The following is a 21361-nucleotide window of genomic DNA, read 5'->3' on the forward strand; positions in this document are numbered from 1 at the left end:
CACCCAATCATAGGCTTTTTCATAATCTAACTTGAGTACAATCCCAGGTTCATTTGATTTATGAACTTCATGAATGGCCTCATGGGCAGTAACCACACTTTCTAAAATAAATCTACATCTTAAAAAAGTAGATTGGCATGGAGATAGGAGCCTATGACCTACAGGGGCCACCCTGTTTGTCATAGCTTTACTAAAGATTTTTACAGAGCAGTTACTCAAGCAGATTGGTCTGAATTTCCTCATATTTTTGGCATCTGGCTCTTTAGGGATAAGAGTAACAATAGAGTAATTTAATCTCTGGATATCCAGGGTCCCATTTTCAAAATCCCTCACCAGGGCCATAAAATCACCTTTGATAACCTCCCAAAAGTGTTGATAAAACAAGAATGAGAGGCCATCAGGGCCAGGGGCCCCATTAGCATATGAGCTCATGATAGCTTCTTTGATTTCCTCTTCTGAAAAAGGCTTTTCCAGTGAGGCATTCTCTGCTTCTGTTACCAGCTCTTCCTCAGACCAAAATTGGTCATCTAGATGGATATTGGGTCTGGGTTCATAACCAAAGAGGTTTTTATAAAAGTCAGTAGCAACATCTAGCATGTCTTTAGTGGAGTACACAGGTCCATCTGGACCCTCCAGGATAGATAGTTGATTTTTCCTTCTGCGCTGGTTAGCAACAGCATGAAAATATGTTGTGTTTCTATCCCCCTCTTTGATCTTCCTATCTCTACATCTCTGCCACATGGCAGTTTCTTCTTTTCTCCAAATTTCTTCAAGCTCTCCTCTGATTTGTTTCATTCTGAGGACATCCCCAGCATTGGTTCTGCTTTGTTCAGCAAAGACATCCAGGATATCAAATTCCTGAAGTAGGTCCTTTTTTCCTTTTCTTCATGGCTGCTTCTAGGTTTATACTCCAACCTTTAACACTTCTCCTAAATAACTTGGTTTTAAACTGCCAGGTCCCAATAGCAGTTGTGCATGGTGAAGGTGTGGCCCATATTCTTTCTACCAAGGCTCGAAAATCTGGTTGTTCCAGCCACCACTTCTCAAATTTAAAGGGTCTGGTTGGGTTGCATGTACCCACCCCAGAGTCAAGGAGAATTGGGGCATGATCACTTCCCACCCTAGGCAGCGCACACAAGGTAGTGAGAGGGAAGTGACTGTCCTAGCTAGTGGCAGAGAAAACCCTGTCAATGGTGGCAAAGATGGGGTTGTCCTGATTGTTACTCCAGGTACATACCCTGTTTGATAGTTTATATTCCATAAGGCCCCATTTTTTTATCCAGTCATTGAACAAAAATGTCCAAGAAGTATTAATATTGCCTGAGGATTTCTCCTTAGCTTCCCTAATCAGATTGAAGTCACCCCCAAACAGAACAGGATAGCACAAGCCATCCATACTTTCATGTAGTTCAGCAATAAAGTCAATTTTGTCTACAGCATAAGCTGTTCCATAAACCACAATCAAATGCCAGCAGAAGCCATCAGTTTTATTTTTTTAAAGATATAATAATACAGTACTTCTTATTACTAACACTAAGAACCTCAAAAAGATTGGATTTAGTACCCACAAGGATACCCCCAGCAGAGCCTACTGCAGGTAGTATATGCCACTCATAAGCAGTAGAGCCAGCTAGGGCATTGAGGAAAGAGTCAGATAAATTCTCTCTCTTAATCTCTTGAAAGCCTAAAAAATTAGGCTTATACTTGTTAACTAAGTTAGACAGGCACTGTAGTTTCCCTTTTTGGCCCAGACCTCTAATATTCCAAAAGATACCAATCATGGAATTTTGAATGGATGTGTCAAACTAAAAAGTCCACCTCTCACAGCATTCCCAGAGCCACCTTCATCACCAGCAGTGCCCCCTGGTGTGTTGGTGCTGGGAATGTCTCTTTTAGGAGTATAAACTCCAGTGTCAGCACTAAATCCAGTATCTAAATTGTCAGGCAGAGATATCTCAGGATTCTTTGAGAAGCAAATAAAAGGCATTTTTCAGTTTCATCTCTAATCATGTCATTAATAATCTGGTTTTTCTCTATCTCATCATCACCAATCTTGATGTTAACTGCAGAAGCATAAGCCTCTAAACTAGATGTAGATTCAGTATTAAAAGACTTACCTTTAAAGGTAGGGGGATTTCCAGGTTTTGTTTCATCTTGTATGCTGCAGCTTTCTCCATGATGTTTTGCCTGTTGTGTACCCTGGAGCTTAGTCTTGGAGCAACAACTGGGCCCCACTTGTTCTTGGGTGTTGGCCTTTCCTTGATTTTCTCCATAAGTCCCATTATCTTCAAGCCACTGGCTATTGGAGCTTCAACAGTATCCATTTCCTCATCTGATTCAGCAGTTTCACTAGCAGTATCAGAAGTAGAATCCTCCAGTTCTTCCAGCAGGCCAGAGCAGTATAGCAGACATTGGGGAAGTGATAGCGGCATCACCACTTGATGATGCAGCAAGCATACTGGCCTCATTTGTTTTGTTGTGGGGAGTGTTAAGGATTTTGACTGCCTCAGAGAAGGGTATCGAAGAGCACATGCTCTGGGCCTTAGTTTCTTCTTCAGTCTTCTTATTAACTCTCACAGGAGAGATGCATGCCTCTAACAGAGTAGGGGGATGGAATGTACACTAGTAGAAAAAGGGTCAAATGTGAGACACATTAGTCCCGGTTTGCATTTGAGCCGGCACTAATGTGTCCATTAGTGCCGGTTCAAACGGCTAGGCGGGAGGAGATCTTTAGTACCGGTTCAGTGTGAACCTTAAGTACCGGTTCATGCCACGAACCGGTACTAAAGAGGCTGGGGCCAGGCCAGCCCCTTTAGTACCGGTTCGTGGCATGAACCGGTAGTAAAGAGGTTGTGGCAGGCTATTTTTAGTCCCACCTCGCTCCCCTAGCAAGATTTTTACCACCTTAAATATGTTACTTCTCATACTATCACAAGCACTTGGTCTTCATTGAACTCTATGTGTAGAATTTGTGGTCGCAATATGAGTCTTCACCGGTTCTAAACCGTTCAGGACTCATATTGACAATTCAGATTGTACACAAAAAGATCATAGATAATCAATGTATTTTTATGTATATTTTTACATGTTTACGCCCTCACTCTCTCCACTCACTCGGTCTCCCCCTCAATCCCCCGCGCCGGTCCTCCCCCGCCAGCCGCCCCTCACTCTCTCCACTCACTTCAAAACTGGACGCACTTCGTGTACAAACTGGACAATCTCTTTCGGAGTATCAGGGTTTCGGACGAGAACTCATCTGTTACACGGGCACTTCAATGTTTTTTAAACTTATTTGAACTCCAGACTATTTTGCGTTTAGTATGCAGCATTCAAAGCGATGTCATCAATTTCCAACACGTTCTGACATCATTTGCTGTTTTTCAATCATTTACCGATTTTTTTAGAGAGCTAAATAACCGTGAAATTGAAAATCACTACAAAATGAACTCTGAAAATGTTGGAACTTGGCATGGTATCATCATTTCACCCGCATAGCATGTGCAAAAGAGTAGAGAGGGTCACGGCAAAAACTGGACGCACTTCGTGTACAAACTGGACAATCTCTTTAGGAGTATCAGCGTTTCGGACGAGAAGTCATCTGTTACACGGGCACTTCAATGTTTTTAAACTTATTTGAACTCTAGACTATTTTTGCGTTCAGTATGCAGCATTCAAAGCGACGTCATCAATTTCCAACACGTTCTGACATCATTTGGTGTTTTTCAGTCATTTACCGATTTGTTTAGAGAGCTAAATGACCGTGAAATTGAAAATCACTACAAAATGAACTCTGAAAATGTTCGAACTTGGCATGGTATCATCATTTCACCCGCATAGCATGTGCAAAAGAGTAGAGAGGGTCACGGCAAAAACTGGACGCACTTCGTGTACAAACTGGACAATCTCTTTCGGAGTATCAGGGTTTCGGACAAGACCTCATCTGTTACACGGGCACTTCAATGTTTTTTAAACTTATTTGAACTCCAGACTATTTTTGCATTCAATATGCAGCATTCAAAGCAACGTCATCAATTTCCAACACGTTCTGACATCATTTGCTGTTTTTCAGTCATTTACCGATTTGTTTAGAGAGCTAAATGACCGTGAAATTGAAAATCACTACAAAACGAACTATGAAAATGTTGGAACTTGGCATGGTATCATCATTTCACCCGCATAGCATGTGCAAAAGAGTAGAGAGGGTCACGGCAAAAACTGGACGCACTTCGTGTACAAACTGGACAATCTCTTTCGGAGTATCAGGGTTTCGGACGAGAACTCATCTATTACACGGGCACTTCAATGTTTTTTAAACTTATTTGAACTCCAGACTATTTTTGCGTTTAGTATGCAGCATTCAAAGCGACGTCATCAATTTCCAACACGTTCTCACATCATTTGGTGTTTTTCAGTCATTTACCGATTTGTTTAGAGAGCTAAATGACCGTGAAATTGAAAATCACTACAAAATGAACTCTGAAAATGTTGGAACTTGGCATGGTATCATCATTTCACCCGCATAGCATGTGTAAAAGAGTAGAGAGGGTCACGGCAAAAACTGGACGCACTTCGTGTACAAACTAGACAATTTCTTTCGGAGTATCAGGGTTTCGGACGAAAACTCATCTGTTACACGGGCACTTCAATGTTTTTTAAACTTATTTGAACTCCAGACTATTTTTGCATTCAGTATGCAGCATTCAAAGCGGCGTCATCAATTTCCAACATGTTCTGACATCATTTGCGGTTTTTCAGTCATTTACCAATTTGTTTAGAGAGCTAAATGACCGTGAAATTGAAAATCACTACAAAATGAATTCTAAAAATGTTGGAACTTGGCATGGTATCATCATTTCACCCGCATAGCATGTGCAAAAGAGTAGAGAGGGTCACGCCAAAAACTGGACGCACTTCGTGTACAAACTGGACAATCTCTTTCGGCGTATCAGGGTTTCGGACGAGAACTCATCTGTTACACGGGCACTTCAATGTTTTTTAAACTTATTTGAACTCTAGACTATTTTTGCATTCAGTATGCAGCATTCAAAGCGACGTCATCAATTTCCAACACGTTCTGACATCATTTGGTGTTTTTCAGTCATTTACCGATTTGTTTAGAGAGCTAAATGACCGTGAAATTGAAAATCACTACAAATGAAATCTGAAAATGTTGGAACTTGGCATGGTATCATCATTTGACCCACATAGCATGTGCAAAAGAGTAGAGAGGGTCACGGCGAAAACTGGACGCACTTCGTGTACAAACTGGACAATCTCTTTCGGATTAGCAGGGTTTCGGACGAGAACTCATCTGTTACACGGGCACTTCACTGTTTTTTAAACTTATTTGAACTCCAGACTATTTTTGCGTTCAGTATGCAGCATTCAAAGCGACGTCATCAATTTCCAACACGTTCTGACATCATTTGCTGTTTTCAGTCATTTACCGATTTGTTTAGAGAGCTAAATGACCGTGAAATTGAAAATCACTACAAAATGAACTCTGAAAATGTTGGAACTTGGCATGGTATCATCATTTGAACCCGCATAGCATGTGTAAAAGAATAGAGAGGGTCACGGCGAAAACTGGACGCACTTCGTGTACAAACTGGACAATCTCTTTCGGAGTATCAGGGTTTCGGACGAGAACTCATCTGTTACACGGGCACTTCAATGTTTTTTAAACTTATTTGAACTCTAGACTATTTTTGCGTTCAGTATGCAGCATTCAAAGCGACGTCATCAATTTCCAACACGTTCTCACATCATTTGGTGTTTTTCAGTCATTTACCGATTTGTTTAGAGAGCTAAATGACCGTGAAATTGAAAATCACTACAAAATGAACTCTGAAAATGTTGGAACTTGGCATGGTATCATCATTTCACCCGCATAGCATGTGTAAAAGAGTAGAGAGGGTCACGGCAAAAACTGGACGCACTTCGTGTACAAACTGGACAATCTCTTTCGGAGTATCAGGGTTTCAGACGAGAACTCATCTGTTACACGGGCACTTCAATGTTTTCTAAACTTATTTGAACTCCAGACTATTTTTGCGTCCAGTATGCAGCATTCAAAGCGACGTCATCAATTTCCAACACGTTCTGACATCATTTGCTGTTTTTCAGTCATTTACCGATTTGTTTAGAGAGCTAAATGACCGTGAAATTGAAAATCACTACAAAATGAACTCTGAAAATGGTGGAACTTGGCATGGTATCATCATTTGACCCACATAGCATGTGCAAAAGAGTAGAGAGGGTCACGGCAAAAATTGGACGCACTTCGTGTACAAACTGGACAATCTCTTTCGGAGTATCAGGGTTTCGGACGAGAACTCATCTGTTACACGGGCACTTCAATGTTTTTTAAACTTATTTTAACTCCAGACTATTTCTGCGTTCAGTATGCAGCATTCAAAACGACGTCATCAATTTCCAACACATTCTGACATCATTTGCTGTTTTTCAGTCATTTACCGATTTGTTTAGAGAGCTAAAGCAAAAATATTCACAAAGAAACTAAATACAGCAAAAAAAACTACTCAGAAATAAATAGAAGAAAATAAATAAAACAGAAAAGAAAAAACTATATAAAAAATTACTTAAAAATAAATAGAAGAAAATAAATAATGCAGAAAAGAAAAAAACTATATAAAAATTGTTGGGGCGCTGCCTAGTGGGCCTGCCAGACCTAGGGTGTGCAAATTCAGGCCCAGAAGGGCCAGCAGGCTCACAGGGCAGCGCGCCATAGTTAGGCCCAGAAGCCTGCTATATAGAGAAGTTCGAAGGAGCAGTCGCGGCTGGGTTTATAAACCAGTGCGGCTGCCCTTCGCTCGGCGAGGTGGGACTAAACATTGTGCACCGCGGGTGGCAGCGCACAACCATTAGTACCGGTTGGTGGCTCCAACCAGTACTAATGTGTGGGCCTTTAGTACCGGTTCATGCCACGAACCGGTACTAAAGGGGGTCGTTTCCCGCCGCTTGACCTGGCGAAAATTGGCCTTTAGTACCGGTTGGTGGCTCCAACCGGTACTAAAGGCCCCTCCTATATATATGGCACTTACGAAAAATTCAGTTTCATCAACCACCACTTCTTCTCCAACTTCTTCGCGCGACATCGCCGCCGCCGCCGCGCCGTCGCCCATCGCGCGCCGCCCTCGCCGGGCCCGCCGCCCCCGCCGCCCGTCGCCGCCACCCCGTACTACGTCGCCGTCTCGATCGCGCCGTCGCCCCCGGCCCGCCGCCCGTCGTCGCGCCTGTTGGAAATATGCCCTAGAGGCAATAATAAAATGGTTATTATTATATTTCCTTGTTCATGATAATTGTCTATTGTTCATGCTATAATTGTGTTATCCGGAAATCGTAATACATGTGTGAATACATAGACCACAACATGTCCCTAGTGAGCCTCTAGTTGACTAGCTCGTTGATCAACAAATAGTCATGGTTTCCTGACTATGGACATTGGATGTCATTGATAACGGGATCACATCATTAGGAGAATGATGTGATGGACAAGACCCAATCCTAAGCATAGCACAAGATCGTGTAGTTCGTTTGCTAGAGCTTTTCCAAATGTCAAGTATCATTTCCTTAGACCATGAGATTGTGCAACTCCCGGATACCATAGGAGTGCTTTCGGTGTGCCAAACGTCACAACGTAACTGGGTGGCTATAAAGGTGCACTACGGGTATCTCCGAAAGTGTCTGTTGGGTTGGCACGAATCGAGACTGGGATTTGTCACTCCGTATGACGGAGAGGTATCTCTGGGCCCACTCGGTAATGCATCATCATAATGAGCTCAATGTGACCAAGTGTTTGGTCACGGGATCATGCATTACGGTGCGAGTAAAGTGACTTGCCGGTAACGAGATTAAACAAGGTATTGGGATACCGACGATCGAATCTCGGGCAAGTAACGTACCGATTGACAAAGGGAATTGTATACGGGATTGATTGAATCCTCGACATCGTGGTTCATCCGATGAGATCATCGTGGAACATGTGGGAGCCAACATGGGTATCCAGATCCCGCTGTTGGTTATTGACCGGAGAGTCGTCTCGGTCATGTCTGCATGTCTCCCGAACCCGTAGGGTCTACACACTTAAGGTTCGCTGACGCTAGAGTTGTAGAGATATTAGTATGCGGTTAACCAAAAGTTGTTAGGAGTCCCGGATGAGATCCCGGACGTCACGAGGAGTTCCGGAATGGTCAGGAGGTAAAGATTTATATATGAGAAGTCCTATTTTGGCCACCGGAAAATGTTCGGGATTTTTCGGTATTGTACCGGGAAGGTTCTAGAAGGTTCCGAAGTGGGGCCCACCTGCATGGGGGGACCCACATGAACGTGTGTAGTGGGGGCAAGGCCCCACACCCCTGGTCAAGGCGCACCAAGAGCCCACCTTAGAAGGAATAAGATCATATCCCGAAGGGATAAGATCAAGATCCCTAAAAAAGGGGGATAACAATCGGTGGGGAAGGGAAATGATGGGATTTCTTTCCCCCACCTTTGCCAACGCCCCAATGGACTTGGAGGGCAAGAAACCAGCCCCCTCCACCCCTATATATAGTGGGGAGGCACATGGGAGCAGCACCCCAAGCCCCTGGCGCCTCCCTCTCCCTTCCGTGACACCTCTCCCTCTCGCTGAGCTTGGCGAAGCCCTGCCGAGATCCCCGCTGCTTCCACCACCACGCCGTCGTGCTGCTGGATCTCCATCAACCTCTCCCTCCCCTTGCTGGATCAAGAAGGAGGAGACGTCTTCCCCAACCGTACGTGTGTTGAACGAGGAGGTGCCGTCCGTTCGGCTCTCGGTCATCGGTGATTTGGATCACGATGAGTACGACTCCATCAACCCCGTTCACTTGAACGCTTCCGCTCGCGATCTACAAGGGTATGTAGATGCACTCTTTTCCGTCTCGTTGCTAGAAGACTCCATAGATTGTTCTTGGTGATGCGTAGAATTTTTTTTAATTTCTGCAACGATCTCCAACAGTGGCATCATGAGCTAGGTCTATGCGTAGTTTCTATGCACGAGTAGAACACAAACTTGTTGTGGGCGTAGATGTTGTCAATTTTCTTGCCACTACTAGTCTTATCTTGTTTCGGCGGCATCGTGGGATGAAGCGGCCCGGACCGACCTTACACGTACGCTTACGTGAGACAGGTTCCACCGACTGACATGCACTAGTTGCATAAGGTGGCTAGCGGGTGTCTATCTCTCCCACTTTAGTCGGATCGGATTCGATGAAAAGGGTCCTTATGAAGGGTAAATAGAAGTTGGCATATCACGTTGTGGTTTTACGTAGGTAAGAAACGTTCTTGCTAGAAACCTATAGAAGCCACATAAAAACATGCAACAACAATTAGAGGACGTCTAACTTGTTTTTGCAGCATATGCCTTGTGATGTGATATGGCCAAAAGGATGTGATGAATGAAATATATGTGATGTATGAGATTGATCATGTTCTTGTAATAGGAATCACGACTTGCATGTCGATGAGTATGACAACCGGCAGGAGCCATAGGAGTTGTCTTTATTTTTTTGTATGACCTGCGTGTCATTGAATAACGCCATGTAAATTACTTTACTTTATTGCTAAACACGTTAGCCATAGAAGTAGATGTAATCGTTGGCGTGACAACTTCATGAAGACACGATGATGGAGATCATGGTGTCATGCCGGTGACGAAGATGATCATGGCGCCCCGAAGATGGAGATCAAAGGAGCAATATGATACTGGCCATATCATGTCACTATTTGATTGCATGTGATGTTTATCATATTTTGCTTCTTATTTGCTTAGTACGACGGTAGTAAGTAAGATGATCCCTTACAATAATTTCAAGAAAGTGTTCCCCCTAACTGTGCGCCGTTGCGAAAGTCCGTTGTTTCGAAGCACCACGTGATGATCGGGTGTGATAGATTCTAATGTTCACATACAACGGGTGTAAGACAAATTTACACATGCAAAACACCTAGGTTGACTTGACGAGCCTAGCATGTACAGACATGGCCTCGGAACACAAGAGACCGAAAGGTCGAACATGAGTCGTATAGAAGATACGATCAACATGAAGATGTTCACCGATGTTGACTAGTCCGTCTCACGTGATGATCGGACACGGCCTAGTTGACTCGGATCATGTTTCACTTAGATGACTAGAGGGATGTCTATCTGAGTGGGAGTTCATTGAATAATTTGATTAGATGAACTTAATTATCATGAACTTAGTCTAAAATCTTTACAATATGTCTTGTAGATCAAATGGCCCACGCTAATGTTGCCCTCAACTTCAACGCGTTCCTAGAGAAAACCAAGCTGAAAGATGATGGCAGCAACTATACGGACTGGGTCCGGAACCTGAGGATCGTCCTCATAGCTGCCAAGAAAGATTATGTCCTAGAAGCACCGCTAGGTGACGCACCCATCCCAGAGAACCAAGACGTTATGAACGCTTGGCAGCAGCGTGCTGATGATTACTCCCTCGTTCAGTGCGGCATGCTTTACAGCTTAGAACCGGGGCTCCAAAAGCGTTTTGAGCAACACGGAGCATATGAGATGTTCGAAGAGCTGAAAATGGTTTTCCAAGCTCATGCCCGGGTCGAGAGATATGAAGTCTCCGACAAGTTCTTTAGTTGTAAGATGGAGGAAAATAGTTCTGTCAGTGAGCACATACTCAAAATGTCTGGGTTACACAACCGCTTGACTCAGCTGGGAGTTAATCTCCCGGATGACGCGGTCATTGACAGAATCCTTCAGTCGCTTCCACCGAGCTACAAGAGCTTTGTGATGAACTTCAATATGCAGGGGATGGAAAAGACCATTCCTGAGGTATATTCAATGCTGAAATCAGCGGAGGTGGAGATCAAAAAGGAACATCAAGTGTTGATGGTGAATAAAACCACTAAGTTCAAGAAAGGCAAGGGTAAGAAGAACTTCAAGAAGGACGGCAAGGGAGTTGCCGCGCCCGATAAGCCAGTTGCCGGGAAGAAGCCAAAGAATGGACCCAAGCCTGAGACTGAGTGCTTTTATTGCAAGGGAAGTGGTCACTGGAAGTGGAACTGCCCCAAGTACTTAGCGGACAAGAAGGCCGGCAATACCAAAGGTATATGTGATATACATGTTATTGATGTGTACCTTACCAGCACTCGTAGTAGCTCCTGGGTATTTGATACCGGTGCGGTTGCTCATATTTGTAACTCAAAGCAGGAGCTGCGGAATAAACGGAGACTGGCAAAGGACGAGGTGACGATGCGCGTCGGGAATGGTTCCAAGGTCGATGTGATCGCCGTCGGCACGCTACCTCTACATTTACCTACGGGATTAGTTTTAAACCTCAATAATTGTTATTTAGTGCCAGCTTTGAGCATGAACATTGTATCAGGATCTCGTTTAATTCGAGATGGCTACTCATTTAAATCCGAGAATAATGGTTGTTCTATTTATATGAGAGATATGTTTTATGGTCATGCCCCGCTGGTTAATGGTTTATTCTTAATGAATCTCGAACATAGTGTTACACATATTCATAGTGTGAATACCAAAAGATGTAAGGTTGATAATGATAGTCCCACATACTTGTGGCACTGCCGTCTTGGTCACATTGGTGTCAAACGCATGAAGAAGCTCCATGCAGATGGACTTTTGGAGTCTCTTGATTATGAATCATTTGACACGTGCGAACCATGCCTCATGGGTAAGATGACCAAGACTCCGTTCTCCAGAACAATGGAGCGAGCAACCAACTTATTGGAAATCATACATACTGATGTGTGCGGTCCAATGAGTGTTGAGGCTCGCGGTGGCTATCGTTATGTTCTCACTCTCACTGATGACTTGAGTAGATATGGGTATGTCTACCTAATGAAACACAAGTCTGAGACCTTTGAAAAGTTCAAGGAATTTCAGAGTGAGGTTGAGAATCAACGTGACAGAAAAATAAAGTTCTTACGATCAGATCGTGGAGGGGAATATTTGAGTCACGAATTTGGCACACACTTAAGGAAATGCGGAATAGTTTCACAACTCATGCCGCCTGGAACACCTCAGCGAAATGGTGTGTCCGAACGTCGTAATCACACTCTATTGGATATGGTGCGATCTATGATGTCTCTTACCGATCTACCGCTCTCATTTTGGGGCTATGCTTTAGAGACTGCCACATTCACTTTAAATAGGGCTCCGTCGAAATCCGTTGAGACGACACCGTATGAATTATGGTTTGGGAAGAAACCTAAGCTGTCGTTTCTAAAAGTTTGGGGATGCGATGCTTATGTCAAGAAACTTCAACCTGAAAAGCTCGAACCCAAGTCGGAAAAATGCGTCTTCATAGGATACCCTAAGGAAACCATTGGGTATACCTTCTACCTCAGATCCGAAGGCAAGATCTTTGTTGCCAAGAACTGGTCCTTTCTGGAGAAAGAGTTTCTCTCGAAAGAAGTAAGTGGGAGGAAAGTGGAACTTGATGAAGTACTACCTCTTGAACCGGAAAGTAGCGCAGCTCAGGAAGATGTTCCTGTGGTGCCTGCACCAACTAGAGAGGAAGTTAATGATGATGATGATCAAGGTACTTCGGATCAAGCTCCTACTGAACTTCGTAGCTCCACAAGGACACGTTCCGCGCCAGAGTGGTACGGCAACCCTGTCTTGGAAATCATGTTGTTAGACAATGGTGAACCTTCGAACTATGAAGAAGCAATGGCGAGCCCAGATTCCAACAAATGGCTTGAAGCCATGCAATCCGAGATAGGATCCATGTATGAAAACAAAGTGTGGACTTTGACAGACTTGCCCGATGATCGGCGAGCGGATGGTAATGTTACCATCTATAAAGCTCGACTTGTCGCTAAGGGTTATCGACAAGTTCAAGGGGTTGACTACGATGAGACTTTCTCACCCATAGCGAAGCTGAAGTCCATCCGAATCATGTTAGCAATTGCTGCATACTATGATTATGAGATATGGCAAATGGACGTCAAAACGGCATTCCTTAACGGCTTTCTTAAGGAAGAATTGTATATGATGCAGCCGGAAGGTTTTGTCGATCCTAAGAATGCTAACAAGGTATGCAAGCTCCAGCGCTCCATCTATGGGCTGGTGCAAGCATCTCGGAGTTGGAACCTTCGATTTGATGAGATGATCAAAGCGTTTGGGTTTACACAGACTTATGGAGAAGCCTGTGTTTACAAGAAAGTGAGTGGGAGCTCTGTAGCATTTCTCATATTATATGTGGATGACATACTGTTGATGGGAAATGATCTAGAATTCTTGGGAAGCATAAAGGCCTACTTGAACAAGTGTTTTTCAATGAAGGACCTTGGAGAAGCTGCTTATATATTAGGCATCAAGATCTATAGAGATAGATCAAGACGCCTCATTGGTCTTTCACAAAGTACGTACCTTGACAAGATATTGAAGAAGTTCAATATGGATCAGTCCAAGAAGGGGTTCTTGCCTGTATTGCAAGGTGTGCAATTGAGCACGGCTCAATGCCCGACCACGGCAGAAGATAGAGAAAAGATGAGTGTCGTCCCCTATGCCTCGGCCATAGGGTCTATTATGTATGCCATGCTGTGTACCAGACCTGATGTAAACCTTGCCGTAAGTTTGGTAGGAAGGTACCAAAGTAATCCCGGCATGGAACACTGGACAACGGTCAAGAATATCCTGAAGTACCTGAAGAGGACTAAGGATATGTTTCTCGTTTATGGAGGTGACGAAGAGCTCGTCGTAAAGGGTTACGTCGATGCTAGTTTCGACACAGATCTGGATGACTCTAAGTCACAAACCGGATACATGTATATTTTGAATGGTGGGGCAGTAAGCTGGTGCAGTTGCAAGCAAAGCGTTGTGGCGGGATCTACATGTGAAGCGGAATACATGGCGGCCTCAGAGGCAGCACAAGAAGCAATCTGGGTGAAGGAGTTCATTACCGACCTAGGAGTTATTCCCAATGCGTCGGGCCCGATGACTCTCTTCTGTGACAACACTGGAGCTATTGCCCTTGCCAAGGAGCCCAGGTTTCACAGGAATACCAGGCATATCAAGCGTCGCTTCAACTCCATTCGTGAAAATGTTCAAAATGGAGACATAGATATTTGTAAAGTACATACGGATCTGAATGTAGCAGATCCGTTGACTAAACCTCTCCCTAGAGCAAAACATGATCAACACCAGAACTCTATGGGTGTTCGATTCATCACAATGTAACTAGATTATTGACTCTAGTGCAAGTGGGAGACTGTTGGAAATATGCCCTAGAGACAATAATAAAATGGTTATTATTATATTTACTTGTTCATGATAATTGTCTATTGTTCATGCTATAATTGTGTTATCCGGAAATCGTAATACATGTGGGAATACATAGACCACAACATGTCCCTAGTGAGCCTCTAGTTGACTAACTCGTTGATCAACAGATAGTCATGGTTTCCTGACTATGGACATTGGATGCCATTGATAACGGGATCACATCATTAGGAGAATGATGTGATGGACAAGACCCAATCCTAAGCATAGCACAAGATCGTGTAGTTCGTTTGCTAGAGCTTTTCCAAATGTCAAGTATCATTTCCTTAGACCATGAGATTGTGCAACTCCCGGATACCATAGGAGTGCTTTCGGTGTGCCAAACGTCACAACGTAACTGGGTGGCTATAAAGGTGCACTACGGGTATCTCCGAAAGTGTCTGTTGGGTTGGCACGAATCGAGACTGGGATTTGTCACTCCGTATGACAGAGAGGTATCTCTGGGCCCACTCGGTAATGCATCATCATAATGAGCTCAATGTGACCAAGTGTTTGGTCACGGGATCATGCATTACGGTGCGAGTAAAGTGACTTGCCGGTAACGAGATTAAACAAGGTATTGGGATACCGACGATCGAATCTCGGGCAAGTAACGTACCGATTGGCAAAGGGAATTGTATACGGGATTGATTGAATCCTCGACATCGTGGTTCATCCGATGAGATCATCGTGGAACATGTGGGAGCCAACATGGGTATCCAGATCCCGCTGTTGGTTATTGACCGGAGAGTCGTCTCGGTCATGTCTGCATGTCTCCCGAACCCGTAGGGTCTACACACTTAAGGTTCGCTGACGCTAGAGTTGTAGAGATATTAGTATGCGGTTAACCAAAAGTTGTTAGGAGTCCCGGATGAGATCCCGGACGTCACGAGGAGTTCCGGAATGGTCAGGAGGTAAAGATTTATATATGGGAAGTCCTATTTTGGCCACCGGAAAATGTTCGGGATTTTTCGGTATTGTACCGGGAAGGTTCTAGAAGGTTCCGAAGTGGGGCCCACCTGCATGGGGGGACCCACATGAACGTGTGTAGTGGGGGCAAGGCCCCACACCCCTGGTCAAGGCGCACCAAGAGCCCACCTTAGAAGGAATAAGATCATATCCCGAAGGGATAGGATCAAGATCCCTAAAAAAGGGGGATAACAATCGGTGGGGAAGGGAAATGATGGGATTTCTTTCCCCCACCTTTGCCAACGCCCCAATGGACTTGGAGGGCAAGAAACCAGCCCCCTCCACCCCTATATATAGTGGGGAGGTGCATGGGAGCAGCACCGCAAGCCCTTGGCGCCTCCCTCTCCCTCCCGTGACACCTCTCCCTCTCGCTGAGCTTGGCGAAGCCCTGCCGAGATCCCCGCTGCTTCCACCACCACGCCGTCGTGCTGCTGGATCTCCATCAACCTCTCACTCCCCTTGCTGGATCAAGAAGGAGGAGACGTCTTCCCCAACCGTACGTGTGTTGAACGCGGAGGTGCCGTCCGTTCGGCGCTCGGTCATCGGTGATTTGGATCACGACGAGTACGACTCCATCAACCCCGTTCACTTGAACACTTCCGCTCGCGATCTACAAGGGTATGTAGATGCACTCTTTTCCCTCTCGTTGCTAGAAGATTCCATAGATTGTTCTTGGTGGTGCGTAGATTTTTTTTTAATTTCTGCAACGATCTCCAACAGCGCCGTCCCCGTCGCGTCGCCGTCTCGCGCCGCCGCCCGTACGCCGCCGCCCCCCGCTCGTACACACACACACATACACACACACACAGAGACACACACACACACACACATTTTCTTTACTTTTTTCTGTTTTCTGTTGTTTAGATTAATGTTAGATGAATTACGTAGATAAGAATGTTAGAATGTTAATGTTAGATGAATTAGATGGAAAAGTTGTTAAATATTAATGTCAATTGTTAGATGAATTAGCTAGATATTAATTAGGTATATATATATATGAGATTTGAACTAGTTGAATTAATATAACTAGTTTATTTTTAGTATGAAAATTAATAGAACAAGTTTAGTTTTAGTAAGAAAATTTAGGTATATGAGATTATTTGAACTAGTTGAATTAATATAACTATTTTATTTTTAGTAAATGCTTAGTTGAACTAGTTTATTTTTAGTAAGAAAATTTAGGTATATGAGATTTGATGATCTAATTAAAATATTACTATATATAGCTACTTTATATATTTTAGTAAGAAAATTAATAGAGCTAGTTTATTTTTAGTAAATTCTTAGTTGAATTAGTTGAATTAATAGAACTAGTTTATTTTTACTAAGAAAATTTAGATATCTGAGATTTGATGATCTAATTAAAATATTACTATATAGAACTAGCTACTTTATTTTAGTAAGAAAATTAATAGAACAAGTTTATTTTTAGTAAATGCTTAGTTGAATTAGTTGAATTAATAGAACTAGTTGAATTAATAGAAGTAGTTGAATTAATAGAACTAGTAAGTGTTTAATGTTTCACCTATATGAACATAGAAAATGTCGTCTGACGACGAAAAAGATTTCATTATGTGCGAATACTGTGAAGACCAGCGCGACCTGTGCGACAGAAATTTCCTTGTTGATGATAGGCGCTTCAGCATCAAGCTGGATGAGACCTTCGAAGTGGATACAGTAAGTCACAACGACAAGTCTTTTTTCGTAATTAAGCATGACTTATATATATGCTTCATTTGCTTCAACTTATAATTTTAAATTTTCACTATTCTACTAGTGCATCCCCTGCCATGCAAGAATTTTTGTCTTGGATAAGATAGGTTTTAGTGCTATGGAAACTATGGAGGTAAAGAGAGTTTACCTGAAGACCGAGCATGGTTATACTTTCAACGTCAAATTATACAATGCAGACACGTACACTTATTTTGAATGCAAAACTTGGCAAGCACTATGCAAGGCTTATGCATTTGAGCCTGATATGGTTATCACCTTTGATATTCGTCCGGAAGATGATATTGAAGGTAATAGAGACATCTGGGTCGATGTGCAGATGCCTCCAGTTCTACCATTATGTGAGCTTCTCAACCATATTTATGTCTTTGATATTGTTTATTCAAAAATAGTTGACAACTAATTTTTATTGACAGCTTATTTCCATTCAAGCAAACATGTCCGGCGCTTGGTAGACAGGACCTACTACTGTCCCGGAGCTGAACTAAACTGCGAGGAGATAAGTCATTATGTTTCATGGCTTGAGGATCTTCATACTGTCAAGACAAATTTTCTTCCTGCACTTAGAAATGTTAGTACTCAAAACGTGCGACCAATAGTGATCGTATTGAACTACGGTCACATCTATTTACGAAAGATGGTAAGATTTTTACTATTTGTCCTCAGTGCATCTTTTGCATACATTATTTTTTGCTAAACTTTCATTGCTAAGTATATTAATTACTATACGATGTTCTTCAACAGGGACTCCCGATGACAGTTGTGCCTCAGTGGATCGAGACTAAAGGTCACATGTCAATGGTTAGCTTACGGCCAAGATATCCTACATTGCACATGAGTGCATTCAGGATTTCTAAAAGCGATGAATGCTTAATAGTGAAAGATTGGAGCAAAATTGTTAACGATCCCAGAGAAGTACTAGGGGGCAGCAATGAGAAGCGCAGCCCACGATTAGGAGACAGGTTCATCTGCATGCTCCAGTATGATGAATCAGGAGAGCTATACATGTTCTATGCTATTTTACCTGAGAGAGAGCAGCAGGAGTGATTTAGCTAGTTCATGCTCTTAGTACTTGTCCTCTCATGTCCGTGTTCTTCGTCCTGAACTTAATCTCAAAGAGTGATTTGCTTTTGTGGTGTTATGAACGCTTATAATATCATGACCATGTTGAACTCGATGATATCTTTGCTTCTGGTACAAGTGAATGTTTCTTCTTTAAGCTAGTGTTGGTGGTGATTAGATAGCGGTAATGACTATGATGATTAAACAGTGGTAATGACGACTATGATGATTTTTAGCTAGCTAGTATACTGTTGTTGATGATATGATGCAAGAGTTTTTATATTAATATGATGATGATGAGTTATTATATCATTTATGAAAGAAACCGCAGATTAGTTTCAGCTGGATGGATCCTAGCTAAGTGATCAAGTATATGCCATATCCATATTATACTTGATCACTTAATTATAGGTGATCAAGTATAATATGGATATGGCATATACTTGATCACTTAGCTAGGATCCACATGCATCCAGTCGAAACTAATCTGCGGTACTTTCACCTAATGATTTAACAACTATAAATAAATCACTAAATTAAATTGAAAACACAAAATTAAAGGAAAAATAAAAAATAAAACCAAAACACCCCCAAACATTTAGTACCGTTTGGTGTTACCAACCGGTACTAATGTCCTACACGCACCCGGGCCTGGCTCGTGCCACGTGGTGGCACTTTAGCGTCGGTTCGTGATGAACCGGTACTTAAGGGGGGGGGCTTTAGTCCCCACTCTTTACTGCCGGTTGTGGAACCGGCACTAAAGGCCCTTATGAACCGGCGCTAAAGCCCGGTTCTGCACTAGTGGTAGTACCATCATCAGTTGTTTTCTTCCCAGCTGGAGTTTTTGTGGGGGCCCCGTTGGCAAGGTCCAGATCATCTATAGGTTCCTCTCCATCATCCAGGATGTCCTTATCCAGCTCCTCATCAATTACCTTGTTGTCATCATCCACAGCTATGTCAGTAGGTCCATCATCATCATTAGGATCATCAGCCCCTATCTGGTCAAACCCTTCCACAGTAAAGGATAAGATATAGAGTTTTTTCCTCATCTCCATGATCCGTTCGAAGGGGATCTTGGCTGGGTCCCTGCAAGCAATTTTGACTCTCACTTTCTCATAAAAGCTCTTCATCAGGCCATTCCAATCTACATCCACAAGGATTCCAAAGCAGGAAGCAATCTGAGACAGGACCTTCCATGTGCACCATTTAGACGACAACCCCTCAATGACAACCCATGCTTCAGTAAGCTCGCTGAATGGGTCAATTGCACCGGTCCACTTTTCAACAGACACATACACTCCATCGATGGGCAAATCAAAGGCAGGAAATTCAATCAGTTCTTCGACATCTTTCCAGGGTGGGAATCTGACCAGGAACTTCTTCTCTGACAGTGGTCTGATCTGCCACGTCCATTGCTTGTTTTTGCAGAATATACCAGACAGATTCTTAACCAGATCTGATTTGTTGATTTCACCTTTCATGACCCACACTTCTCCACAGTTTCTGAAGTTCAGCCAACTTGCTTCTCGACCCACAGGAGCGTCAATGTGATAGAACCCCAGTCCCAAAGAAGAACTCCCAAAGAAAGTGGCCACTGGGTGAGATTGCGCCCAGGCTGCGCAATTATTGACATTGTGCCCCTCCAATCCACAGATGAAGCAAGTTTTCTTCTGAATGCAGTTACCAACGTAGTGGCCAGGGCCTCCACAGGTAAAGCAAACCATATCCTTGTATCGCTCATCGAAGACTTGCACCGGTGGGGTGGGAGGGACCGGCGGCGGGGGCGCTGCCACGGTTGCTTGTGCAGGAGGGGCAGCACCTTTGCCGGGCGCGGTAGCAGTTCGCGCGCCCCCCATGGCTTGGCGACGCCCAGGGTTCTTCTGCGAGGCCGGGGCGGGTTGCTTCAGCCCCCCCGGCGGCGCACTCTTGTCTGCCATGACAGCCTGAGCAAAGGACTTGGATCCCTCCCCAACCCCCTCCCTGATGATCTTGAGCTGTGTCGGGGGAGGATCAAACGGGCGGAGATGTTTGACTGGGAATAGATCAGAGGGAGAAAAACATCCAGCACGAGCTAGATCTTTCCTGAGCCATCCTAGAGTGGTGGTGGTTTTGCTAGGTGGAATGGGGCGAGGCTGGCGACGGCGGGGGAGGGAATGGACCAGAGCTGTCCAAAAACCCTAGAAATAGTTTCATCCGCGTCGTCTCGAGGAGGAAGCGTATTTGCCAAAGGCGTTTTCACTCTCTCGCATCTGATAGGTGGGAGAGATGTGGCAACGGGCCTCACGTTATCCCGCCCAAATGTACTCCCTCGCGGCCCAGGGGAAAAATCCCCTAATTCCGGCGATTTGGACCTCGCCGCCGACGGTGATTTTCGATTCTCCGAGCACAAGCTCTGCCCAACCTCTAATGGTTCCAACACTATCATCGATTGCGAAATCAAATGACTAACCTGTCCCCTTGGGATACAAATCCCCTTGTTAAATCTCGAACGGGCGCCTGGCGGAACCTCGCCGCGGTCTCCAAACCACGGCGGTTCCAGCGTGTCACGGCGAGGCGGTGGATCCACCCCGCCCACAACGATCCTCAGGCGCTTGGCGGAATCACGCCAAGGATGCATTCCCAGCGGAGGGCTCGCCGTGGCTCTTCCGATTTTGCTTCCGCCCTCGCCCAAACCATGAATTCGGCCGGCGGGGAGGACGGAAACGGGGGCATCCTTGCCCTCTCCTCCAGCGTGGCCTCCTCGAAGATTCGCCGCGCTAGCTTCCTCTGCTCCACATTCGCCCTCCTTCGTTGGATCTAGGCGACCTTCATGGCCGCAGATCTCATCTCCGGTGCGGTCGCCTCCGCAACCGCCCGATCCGCCGCCTTCCACTCCTGCACGCACCGGATCCACTCGAAGGTAGCGTCCCGGATCCTGGTCGCGCGCTCCGTCCACCCCCTGGCTCCGGTCGCCATGAGCATCGCCTGCGGAACCGGAGAAATCAGCCGCAGGATCTCTGGGATTCTCTCGCGAATGGTTGGCGCAAGTTGCTGGGGTGGGTAGGCGTGGGTGCAGCTAGCGCGAGCACCCCTCGCCGGCGTGGAGGCATGGCGCTGGGTTAGATCTGTGGTGGCGGCGGCTATGGCGAGAGGGAGGTGCAGCGTCGCGAGAGCGAGAGGCATGCGAGAGCGAGAGGTGTAAAGACCCTAAACCAAACTATTTCTTTTTTGTCCGTAGTTTATAAATTCTGTCTTTATATGATGCAAATTTAATTCTGCCGAATAATCGAGACCAAAGGCTCAGAATCCAAGCAAACGCATCTT

The sequence above is a fragment of the Triticum aestivum genome, chromosome 2D, assembly GCF_018294505.1.
Source record: "Triticum aestivum cultivar Chinese Spring chromosome 2D, IWGSC CS RefSeq v2.1, whole genome shotgun sequence".
Taxonomy (NCBI): domain Eukaryota; kingdom Viridiplantae; phylum Streptophyta; class Magnoliopsida; order Poales; family Poaceae; genus Triticum; species Triticum aestivum.